General features: G+C 38.9%; 1 long non-coding RNA gene across 1 annotated transcript; it reads right to left on the bottom strand.

Annotated features, from left to right (window-relative positions):
* Nucleotides 1-8,405: 8,405 nt before the first annotated feature.
* LOC110882599 lies at nt 8,406-10,463 on the bottom strand. Its single transcript, XR_002560141.2, has 2 exons — nt 10,405-10,463; nt 8,406-8,617 (listed from the first exon to the last, which is right to left on the bottom strand). It is a non-coding gene; the product is annotated as an uncharacterized LOC110882599 (long non-coding RNA).
* Between the last annotated feature and the right edge of the window lie 1,198 nt (nt 10,464-11,661).

Raw genomic sequence — 11,661 nt, 5'->3', positions numbered from 1 at the left:
ACGGATTGCCTGAACAAGTGACTATGCTCAAGGCTTCAAAATGTCTAAAGAGGGGTTGTGTCATCTACATGGCACAGGTGATTATTGAAGGGCCTAAACCGAAGATAGAAGACATTCCCGTCATTTCGGAATATCCAGAAGTTTTCCCTGAAGATCTACCTGGTTTGCCACCAGATAGGCAAGTGGAATTCAGGATCGATATCATCCCTGGAGCAGCACCTTTGCTAGAGCACCCTACAGGCTAGCACCAACCGAAATGAAGGAGTTGAGAACCCAGCTGGATGAACTGCTAACTAAAGGTTTCATCAAACCTAGTTCGTCACCCTGGGGAGCACCTGTCCTGTTTGTTAAGAAGAAGGACGGATCGATGCGTCTGTGCATCGATTATCGCGAGCTTAATAAAGTCACGATAAAGAATAGATATCCCTTGCCGAGGATCGACGATTTGTTCGATCAGTTACAAGGGGCAAGTTATTTCTCGAAGATCGATTTGAGGTCAGGCTACCATCAACTGAAAGTCAGAGATGAAGACGTACATAAAACCGCATTTAGGACTCGTTACGGTCACTACAAGTTCCTAGTGATGCCTTTTGGGCTCAAAAATGCACCGGCTGCGTTCATGGATCTCATGAATCGCGTCTGCAAGCCGTACTTGGACAAATTCGTCATCGTTTTCATCGACGACATTCTTATATACTCGAAGAACCAAGCTGACCATGAGAAACACCTTCGTTGTATTCTTAAACTTCTACATCATAAGAAACTCTATGCCAAATTCTCCAAGTGCGAATTCTGGCTACGAGAAGTCCAATTTCTTGGACATGTTGTTAGCGAGTGTGGTATCCAGGTGGATCCCGCTAAAGTAGAGGCTGTCATGAATTGGCAAGAGCCAAAGACGCCTACAGAGATTCGTAGTTTCCTGAGGTTAGCAGGATACTACAGGCGATTCATAGAAAATTTTTCAAGAATTGCTGCGCCCTTAACTTCTTTAACCAAGAAGAAAGTAAAATTTGTTTGGGGCCCTAAGCAGCAAGAGTCCTTTGATATTCTGAAGCAAAAGCTGAGCAACGCTCCTGTGTTGACATTACCTGAAGGTACTGAAGAGTTCGTAGTTTACTGCGACGCGTCACACACAGGCATGGGGTGTGTGCTCATGCAGAAAGGCAAGGTTATTGCCTATGCTTCGAGACAATTAAAGGTGCACGAGAAGAATTACACCACCCATGACTTGGAGCTGGGTGCCGTTGTGTTCGCACTAAAACTGTGGAGGCATTATCTTTATGGTATCAAGTTTGTGATCTATTCTGATCACAAGAGCCTTCAACACCTGTTTAATCAGAAGGAGTTAAACATGAGGCAACGCCGATGGATGGAAACTTTAAATGATTATGATTGTGAAATCAGATATCATCCCGGCAAGGCGAATGTAGTCGCTGATGCCCCGAGTAGAAAGGAAAGGGTGAAACCCATTCGAATCAATGCCAAGAGCATTGAAGTGAGGAATAATTTAATTGGAAGGTTGTTAGCTGCACAACAAGAAACTGTGTTGGAAGCTAACTATCCTAAAGAGAAGTTAGGAGTAACTGAGGAGCAGTTGACTCTTAGCAAGGACGGAATTTTAAGATTGAATGGACGAATATGGGTTCCAATTTATGGAGGACTACGAGATGTTATCCTCCAGGAAGCCCATAGTTCCAAGTATTCTGTTCACCCGGGAGCTGATAAGATGTATCAGGATCTAAAGTCAAATTATTGGTGGATAGGCTTGAAAAAGTCTGTAGCCGCTTATGTAGCAAAATGCTTAACTTGTGCGCAAGTCAAAGCCGAGCATCAAAAGTCGTCTGGCTTGCTACAACAGCCTGAACTTCCTGAATGGAAGTGGGAATGTGTAACTATGGATTTTATTACCAAGTTACCCAAGACAAGGAAAGGAAATGACACAATATGGGTTATAGTCGATAGACTAACTAAGTCAGCTCATTTCTTACCCATTAAGGAGACTTATAGCTCCGACATGTTAGCCCAATTATACGTTGATAAGATTGTAGCCTTGCATGGCATACCTTTGTCTATTATCTCTGACCGGGATACTAGATACACGTCGCATTTCTGGAAGAGTTTCCAGCAATCTTTGGGCACACGTTTGAATTTTAGTACCTTACCATCCTCAGACAGACGGTCAGAGTGAGCGTACTATTCAAACGTTGGAAGACATGCTACGTGCATGTGCTATCGATTTGGGTGGTAGTTGGGATAAGAACCTACCATTAATCGAATTCTCCTACAACAATAGCTACCATACCAGCATTAAGGCTGCGCCTTTCGAGGCATTATATGGTAGAAAGTGTAGATCGCCTGTTTGTTGGGCGGAAGTTGGAGATGTCCAATTGTCTGGACCAGAGATAGTTTTCGAAACGACGGACAAGATTGTCCAGATTCGAGACCGTCTCAAAGCTGCCCGAGATAGGCAGAAGAGTTACGCGGATCCAAAGCGTAAGGATTTTCACTTCGAAGTAGGTGAAAAAGTGTTACTTAAAGTATCACCCTGGAAGGGGGTGATACGTTTCGGTAAGAAGGGCAAACTAAGCCCGAGATACATAGGACCTTTCGAGGTTATCGAACGTGTCGGGTCCGTTGCCTATAAGTTAAACTTACCGGAGGAGCTCAATGGAATTCACAATGTGTTCCACATATGCAATCTAAAGAAGTGCTTCGCTGATGAATCATTGGTGATCCCACACACGGATGTGCATATAGATGAGAGCTTGAAATTTGTGGAAAAACCTTTGTCGATTGAAGATCGACAGGTAAAGAAGCTTCGAAGGAAGCATGTACCTATAGTAAAGGTCAAGTGGGATGCCCGTAGAGGTCCCGAATTCACGTGGGAGGTTGAAGCCACGATGAAAGAGAAATACCCTTATTTGTTTGAGTAAACCTCGGGTCGAGATTTATTTTAAGGGGGTGAGGATGTAACACCTCGAAATTTTGTGTCCAATAATGTGTTAACACGTGTCATGAGTTCACACGTGGCATTAAATATTTAATAAAGGACTAAAATTGACAAACCTTGAAAGTATGTAAATTCGAGGGTTATAAATGTCAACGAAGGGTAAATATATTGTATAGTAACCCTAATTGATGCTCGTACCTTCAAACGAATAAATCATGGATCGTACGGAGCGAAACGCGGAAGAAAGTGAGGGATCACAAGCTACAGGGGTTAACTGTGTCAACATGTTTAATTATACCTCTGAGTGACCCTTTGACGAACCCGAGGCTTTGTAACAGTAAAATATACTCACTAGAATATACTATGTAAATTTCGCGAAGTTCCGTTTTAAAACGAGAAAGTTATGATCAAATTCGTACGAGAGGGGTTAAAAGCATCAACAACCAAAGTTAAAGCTTTTCGGATAGTAATTAAACTAACCGGGGACTTAACAATGCGGGTAAAAGGCACAAGGCCCTTAACGGTAAATAATCGAGGGCCAAATCGCAAAGTTACCCCTTCGAAACCGAAAGGTCAGGTTAATGATTACAAAAGATTTGAAAATCTTGGAAATCAGGCCTAAGGCGGCCCGCCTGAGGGAAACAAGCAAGTCAATGCGGGCCGCGAGCCACCTGTAGATACGTTTCCTGACATGAAGATCCAGGCGACCCGCGTACAAGTTGCCTGAATCTAATGCGGGCCGCGTACAAGTCCCAGATGCAGAATTCTTGGACAGACTTGCTGTTTGAAGTTTTGAACGATCATATGTGCAATAAATGAAGCATGGGCGCCCTCTACATGCCCCCTAGCACCCAGGGCCACCTGCTGATCATCCATGCTCCATTGTAGGGTGAGTTGTGATGATCCTAAGCCTCATTTTTCACTATAAAAGTCAATGCCTTGTGCACAATTGAATCACACCTCAAAACCTGCATTCTGATCATTCTTGGAGCTCTAAGCATTCTTCTAACATCCTAAGTCGTGCACCAAGCTTCTGTAAGTTGCCTAACCCTTTGTGGTTTCGTTTTTCCATAGTTTTAGCCTAAAAGTCAATCCGTCGTAATTAACGATTGACTTTGCGATAAATCACGAATGGTCCAGTGGTTTGTCGAATCAAAGATAGTTATATGTTGGTAATCATGTGGGCATTAAACCCCTAAAAGGGCACCCTCTGATTCCCACTCTAACTAGATCAAAAATCGAGTCAAACGTGCTTAGAAAAAGTCAACAGAAAGGTCATTTTGCTATTTCTTGCATAATCTGTATTGTAGATGATATGTAACCTGTTTGAACACTCATAAAACATGATAATAAGAATATAAACTAGTCTAAGCTTGTTTGATCCGACCATTTTCTGTTTAGACCCGGTTCGGAGCTGAAAGTCGCAAAAGTTTGACTTTTGCATTGACTTCAGTTCTGACCCATTAAAGTTTGATTTAGATATGCCTTAGGACTCTCTTAGGACCAGGTTACATGATGGTATACCCCTCTGTGACCGGTTCGTTGTTTGTCCGAGTCTTTTACACATTTCCGTTAAATGCTTAAAAGTTGACCGTAACGCCCTTTTTAAATTAATACGAGAATTTCGGACACGTGAACGGATCATAACCTTGGTTACTGATTTCTAAGCATGTCCCAAAAATTTCACGTCAATCCGAGGTCCAGAATAGGAGTTATGCTAAATAGCGCAAATTGCGAAACTTTAGTAATTAAATAGCGCAATTACCATAACGCCTATCTAAACCCGAATTTCGACACCAAACCTTTTACTCACTGATGTAAAATAATATTTTGGGATTTTTAAAGATTTTTAATTATTTTTAACCTGCTCATAACCTGCGGTTATGGCAACGGTTCGGTAAATACCGAATATGCCCTTTTCGGCCATAACTTGAGTTCTACAAGGTCTTTTGACCCGATTCCAGTTGCAACTGATTTTAAATAATAAATAAAGTATTTTAGACTTTATAAACTGTTCGGGAAACTCAGATTTCCTGTAGAACTCTAAAACCTCTTTTATAATCTTTAAAAAGACCGAAATACCCCTACGGGGCATAATATGAACTTAAACTCGTTACGGGCATTATGGAAGGTATCCTAGTGATACCACAACCTCTTTAAAGCATATTGACTTAGGAAAACAGTATGGGACTCTTGCGGTTACCCGTTGCGCCTTTTGCGCGCACGGTTCGGCTTATGTAACTAGTTTACATGAATTAGCCGAAACGGGTCAAACCATATTGTTTTGACCCCAAAATCCAGAGTATGATTATTATACCCATATAAAACAAGTCTTCAAACTTGTTGGGTCAAAATCACACTCCATACACGGTTTTCGCCTTTCACGCGATTAAACCGTAACTATCCTTTGAAACCGACCGGTCTAAGCTACGGCAAATATAAAGACCCGTTAGGATTCTAATAGGTTATTTTTAAACCTTCGTTCCAGAATAGGAGACCAGTAAAAGCTATCTGTGATTTATTCAATTAAGGATTATACTTGCAAAGGTAAATACTTTTAACTTATTTCCGTTATACGGGCTTGGGTTACGGTATTTAAAATACCGCTTGGTCGGGCAATTGACCCCAACTCATTAGTAGTTGGGTATTATCAACGTGACCCGTTTAAAAACTTGTTTTGTTGGCTTAACGCCTTTGGGGGCTTAATGACCATGTCCCGGATATCCTTGGCAGCATTTACGAATGGCCACGACCTTGACATCCCGGTGTAGGCGTACACCCGGCATTATGTCTATGACTATAAAAGTGTAGCCGTTGGTTACCCGCCACGGTTTTATACTATGTGGTGTGTCTATTAAACTTTAACCCGGCACGACCCGGGCGACCGAACGCATAGTAACATGTAATTCTTTACAAGATTTGATTATAAATTATCCCAAGTTATAAAGAGTTAGTGCCTTGAGCATTTAAACCAATTTTATTAAACATTTTTACAAAAAGTGTCAGTTGAACGTATTTACCAGTGTAAACTGACGTATTTTCCCCAAAAAGACTAAATGCAGGTACTAGGCGTAATTGGCTGGGATTTCTCCTTAGCATCACTAGAAGTCTCGCAAGCTTAAGATGCCTGAAGTCTGTTGAACAATACTTTTGTTATTATTATTTGATCCCCTGTGGATTATTATTTCAACAATGGTGATACATTGATATTACACTTAATGTTGAAATATAATTATCTTTATGCTTCCGCTGTGCATTCATATATATTGTGTGGTTTAACTATAATGTTGCCAACTACGTCACGGTAATCCCTCACCGGGCCCACCGGTGAGACACGTGGAAATCGGGGTGTGACAAAACTGTTCCCATAGTCCCATCAGCTGGTTCTACTTCATATTTCACATTCAAGGTTTTAACAGGCAATTTTAACAACTCACAAAACTTATCATCCACAAAGGATTTATCTGCTCCAGAATCAAATAATACTCTTGCGAATACATCATTGATCATACGAGAGTTTAACTTATCACCTTATTCATTCTACATTACTATTCCTCTCATTTCGTGCATTTACTTAATTTGCATAAGTATACGTATCATGCACATTCATCATACGAGAGTTTAACTAATACTCGTATATTTTACTTAAAACCTTTAAGATTCACTTCTTAAAGACATAGTTTTTATTCTTATGTCAACTATTAGAAATCAAACTTTCCATATTATACCATGCCCATTCCAACATTCATTTCATAGGTCGTACTCAATTTACCAATTCATACTTATCCAACATAAGTTAAACTTTTTACTAACCTCATCTCATATCATTCATCGACAATCCATAACCCAGATCGATCCGCATTCTTCACGTGCACTAGCCGTACCAGGCTAGATTTCATTCATCCGTGCAATGTGCCTTCGCTCATGCACAACCTCCCACAAAATCGATGGGTTTCATCACCTCTAGGTTCTAACATTATCGTCAACAAATTTAATAGTTTGCACTTTTTCATTCAAACATTCCTTACATCATTTCGGCATTCTTAACAAAACCTACCCTTCTTGTGCGTACTTAAATCATTTTCCGGGTATTAGCCCGTCATTCATTTTGACTCCCAATAGTTGATTACCAGCACATTTAACACATAACTTATTCAAAACTTCTTTCTTTCATTTAAAATTTAAAATTTAGGTTTGCGTGCCAATCATGATCATTCTTTCATTCAGTTACTTTACATTTACTCACATGATTCGTTTGACACAACCACGGTCAAACTATTGACACATCGCGATGTGGGCTATTTTCATCATTTCTATATTTTATACTCGTCCTGCGGACACAATCGTAGCATCCATACCTTTCATTATTTCTATGTTTTGAATCCGTCTAGCGGTTTCAAACTTACCATTTATACATTCTCTTCCTTCTATGCTTTGAATCCATCTCACGAATTCAAACATATCATTCACATCTTTTATTCCTTACATATGTTGAATCCATCTCGCGGATTCGGACTTATCATTTCTACATTTCATTCCTTGAATCCGTCTTGCAGATTCAAACATTCCCTTCATGCATTTCATACCTTGAATCCGTCTCACGGATTCAAACATTGCATTCACACATTTCATTCTTTGAATCCGTCTCGCGGATTCAAACATTTCATTTATACCGTTCATTCCTTGAATCCGTCTCGCGGATTCAATCATTTCATTCATATCTTGTTGATCCGTACTCTCTTACGGATTCAAGATTCTTCATTCTTATCACTCATGTTTTTCATTCCTACATAGTACTCTCAATTTCCCGAGAGTCTTAGTACCCACTTCACCCGCACGCCCACCTGCTACCCAATTCTAACGGACATACCTGCGATAATTACCACGGTCTCACGAACGTCATATGCTTCTTGCGTACTGGTCAGGTGCGCAATTCACATACTAATTTCGTGCCTTCAGGTAATCATCGCCTTATGTCTGCAGTAGTGGGTCTCAGTTCGTGCTACATTTTTACAATCTTATCAAGACAATATCATTGTCTTCCGTTTAGTACTTACCCTCCCAAGGAGATTTCTTCCTTTTTTTTTCTTTTAACAACGGTACCCATACATATTAACATTGTGTACCTAGGGTCCGTCAATCCATTCGCATCATTGCCTGCCTTAGCGTCCATCTTAGACTGCATTCACGGATCATCCTCTTCAAACTTTTAAGCTTACCTGGCACATACAAAACCATTAGCTTCTTCATATGAGTGCATACATACACGCTTTCATTCAATTTCTACCTTTAGATCTTGATCGAGTCATGGATTGTACGGGTCCTTATCATAAGAGCACACATGTTTGAGTTCAAGTACCTATACTCTTGTACTTGATTCTCTCAAACCAGGGCTCTGATACCAACTTGTAAGACCCTAACACGTAATTGACAAAATTCGCAGCGGAAGTTCATGCCATAAAATTTCTTTCATTATAAACCTTATGTCTTACTTGAAAGTTCACTTTTAAAATAACTCCTTTATATTGAATACATCAAACTAACTCAATTATAGAATAAAACATAACTTATGTATAACAAATTACATTCTTAGACACCCCGTACAATCCTTCATGTGACTCGGTCCACGATCTCTGTCCCTTGTTAATCCTCCATGACCCGATCAACCTGCGCTCACCACATACATTCATAAAGTTAGCACACATTATAAACATAAATAAGTTTCCTCCTTGACTTTTCACATCTCTTCGTCATATTGGAACTCATGTTAGCATATTACATTCACTTTATAATGCATACTTTATACATCATCGTCCTTGACGATCATACCGTATCGTGTAGATCATAATCTTTTATCACAACGATTTACATTCTCATCCTTTCATAAATATACATGCCTTCCTTATCTTTCTTAATATCAAATTTATCTTAACATTGTTTATAAGGCTTTAGAAATTGATTAGAATGAGTTCCCTATACTTAGAGACCCAAACCACATTTAAAACCTTTAAATGTTAGTATTATAAGTGTAAAAAGTTGTAAAATATCATAATTTACCTCATACACCATCAAACAACAACATATAACAATTTTATCAATCCTGTCGTAGGCTACAGTCTACAAACCGTAGCTTACAGTCCATTAATAATCAATAAAACAGCCCCTCCAGTACCGTAGCCTACGCTGAGCCGTAGGTTACGCTGCAGCCCAGCTACAGATTAATCAACAAAACAGCCCTTCCAGTACCGTAGCCTACGCTGAGCCGTAGGTTACGCTGCAGCCCAGCTACAGATTTACCGGTTTAATCCTTTTTACGAAAACGGCCGTAACTTTCAAACCGTTTGTCTGTTTTACCTCCCGTTTCTTCCTACATTATCGTAAATTAACATTCTATCATGTGAACTTGAAATTTAACATCTGGGTTAAGGAAATTCTTAACTTATACGTTTTCGGCTTATTATTTTTACGAAAACGGCCGTAACTTTCAAACCGTTTATCCGTTTTACTCGATTCTTTTTCCTACACAACCGTAATTTAATTCTCCATCACATGGAGTGAAAATCCAATATTTGGACTACCATAATTTATGACTTCTAAACCTTCAGCTTATTACCCTTCTACCAAATTTTGACCCGTTAATGCATATATCAACATAACTTGATTGTCTAACCTAAATTCCTCATGAACCTTATAATTTCAACGTCGTCTATCATATAAGGTCCCAATCACGGGTTTCTTACAACATCCCAATCCATTTCCACTTAAATTTTATTTTGACCCGTTAAGGGTATTTACGCATTTTTAAGGACTTTGACTCGCAAAGATCATACTTTTCGCTTTCATACATGTCCAAAGTAATCATTTAATCTAATGGCTTGTTTCTAAACAACCTTTTAAAGTCATTCGCCCGATATACCTATCAAGGGCATTTTTGTCAACTTCGCTCCATCCTTTACAACAAAGGACTTCATTGCATATTTAGCCAATCTCACTACTTAACTATAACTCTAACTACACATACCTGGCTCGGATCAAAGCTATGACCCGTTTTAATACTTCATCCGCTGAATTGCTCGTTAATAGCAACGAATTTCCTTTCGCTATTCATTTTGTGAATTCACAACGCTTGACAAAACAATTCATTAGTCGATATCGCCAAATGGTGATATCTTCACCATTTGACCCGTTTTATCTAAATATCCATTTTATCCTTGTGGGATTTTAATTATCCATCATCCCATCCATGTAACTTATTCCTTTGTTAATTCACAACCAAAATTACCATACTACCCTTTTATCCCTTTTTAACCATCAAACTTAGTTTCTTTTCATGAACACATGTTCCGACCCGTATCTAAACTTGTCGGAACTTCATACCTCATTTATAAACTTATCATATTCATAATCTATACAATGAATAGGTATTCTACAAGGAGGGTGTAAGCTTAACTTACCTTGCATCCGAGTACGCTTCCCGTGCACATAAGTTCCATTTGACCCGCTTCTTTCCCAAGCTTCCATGTCACTTATCAAGCATCAACTATCATATATCATTCTCAAGATAGTTAGCTTATTCATCATTCATCACAACCTTTTCATTACACGGATCTTATATGGAATTTATCATTCAACCTTATAACATGCTAATCTATCATTTCTTATCCGATTTCTTTAAACATTCACACACATGTTTGATTCCAAACATCATTAACATAAGTAAATCATCAATTTACATCACATTATCTAAAACCCACTTCATAACTACATTATTAATCACTTATTAGTGATCTAAACTTAAGTTCTTCATAATATCATCATACCCTTGGTGTATGTACTACCTTCTAAACATAAAGTACAACTAGTTCATGCACAATCTCCTAATCTCATACATAATTCATCAAATTCCACTTCCTAATCAACATAAATCATTCATGCATAAACATCAAACATATCATCCTCATATTTCTCCTAATTCATCTAACAAGAATTCATCATACCCACATAATACATCAATCTTTCAACAAGACTTTGACATAGGTGGTGATTCTAGTCACCATCTTCACCCTAACTAACGGGTTTCACCTCTAATCATCAAATTAACACAAACCATACGTAACCCATGTTCTATACGATGATTCTAACCCTTATACATGATAAATTTCATATTCACTCACGGATTTGAACATAACCCACTTCACACATGATCACCAATCTTAGATTTAAGACATACCTTATGATCCCCTCGTGAAGGTGATCATTAATCCGTGTTCCTTCTTGAATTTGAGCTTCGATTCACCCTTCCATTTGGTGATTTAGTTGAATTAGGGTTTGGAGCTCTTGAGAGCTCCTGAAGCTTCAAGAACACACACGTATGTGTGTTTGTGTGTGTGTATAGACCTTTTAATTAGTAATCAACTTTCATCTGTTCCACTTTAGCCCCTCAGGTTTGCCTTTAAAACATAACTGACACTACCTTCCTCTTTTAATAGTTTTTACCATACAATTTACTAGGTTAAATAGCCTAGTCATTTATTTCATGATATGTCATATAGGAACATACGGCAAACATAAGCATTCGGGTTTTGGGGTGTTACATCTTCAGCCTTCTTCACTATCTTCGGGCAGTTAGTCTTGATGTGCCCTTTTTCATTGCAACTATAACAAGTTGCATCCTTGAGTTTCTTACACTTAAGAGTCTTATGCTCAGAGGA

This window comes from Helianthus annuus, chromosome 10 (assembly GCF_002127325.2).
Source record: "Helianthus annuus cultivar XRQ/B chromosome 10, HanXRQr2.0-SUNRISE, whole genome shotgun sequence".
NCBI lineage: Eukaryota > Viridiplantae > Streptophyta > Magnoliopsida > Asterales > Asteraceae > Helianthus > Helianthus annuus.
Note: the sequence above shows the minus strand (reverse complement) of the source record. Positions and strands in the feature narration are given on the sequence as shown.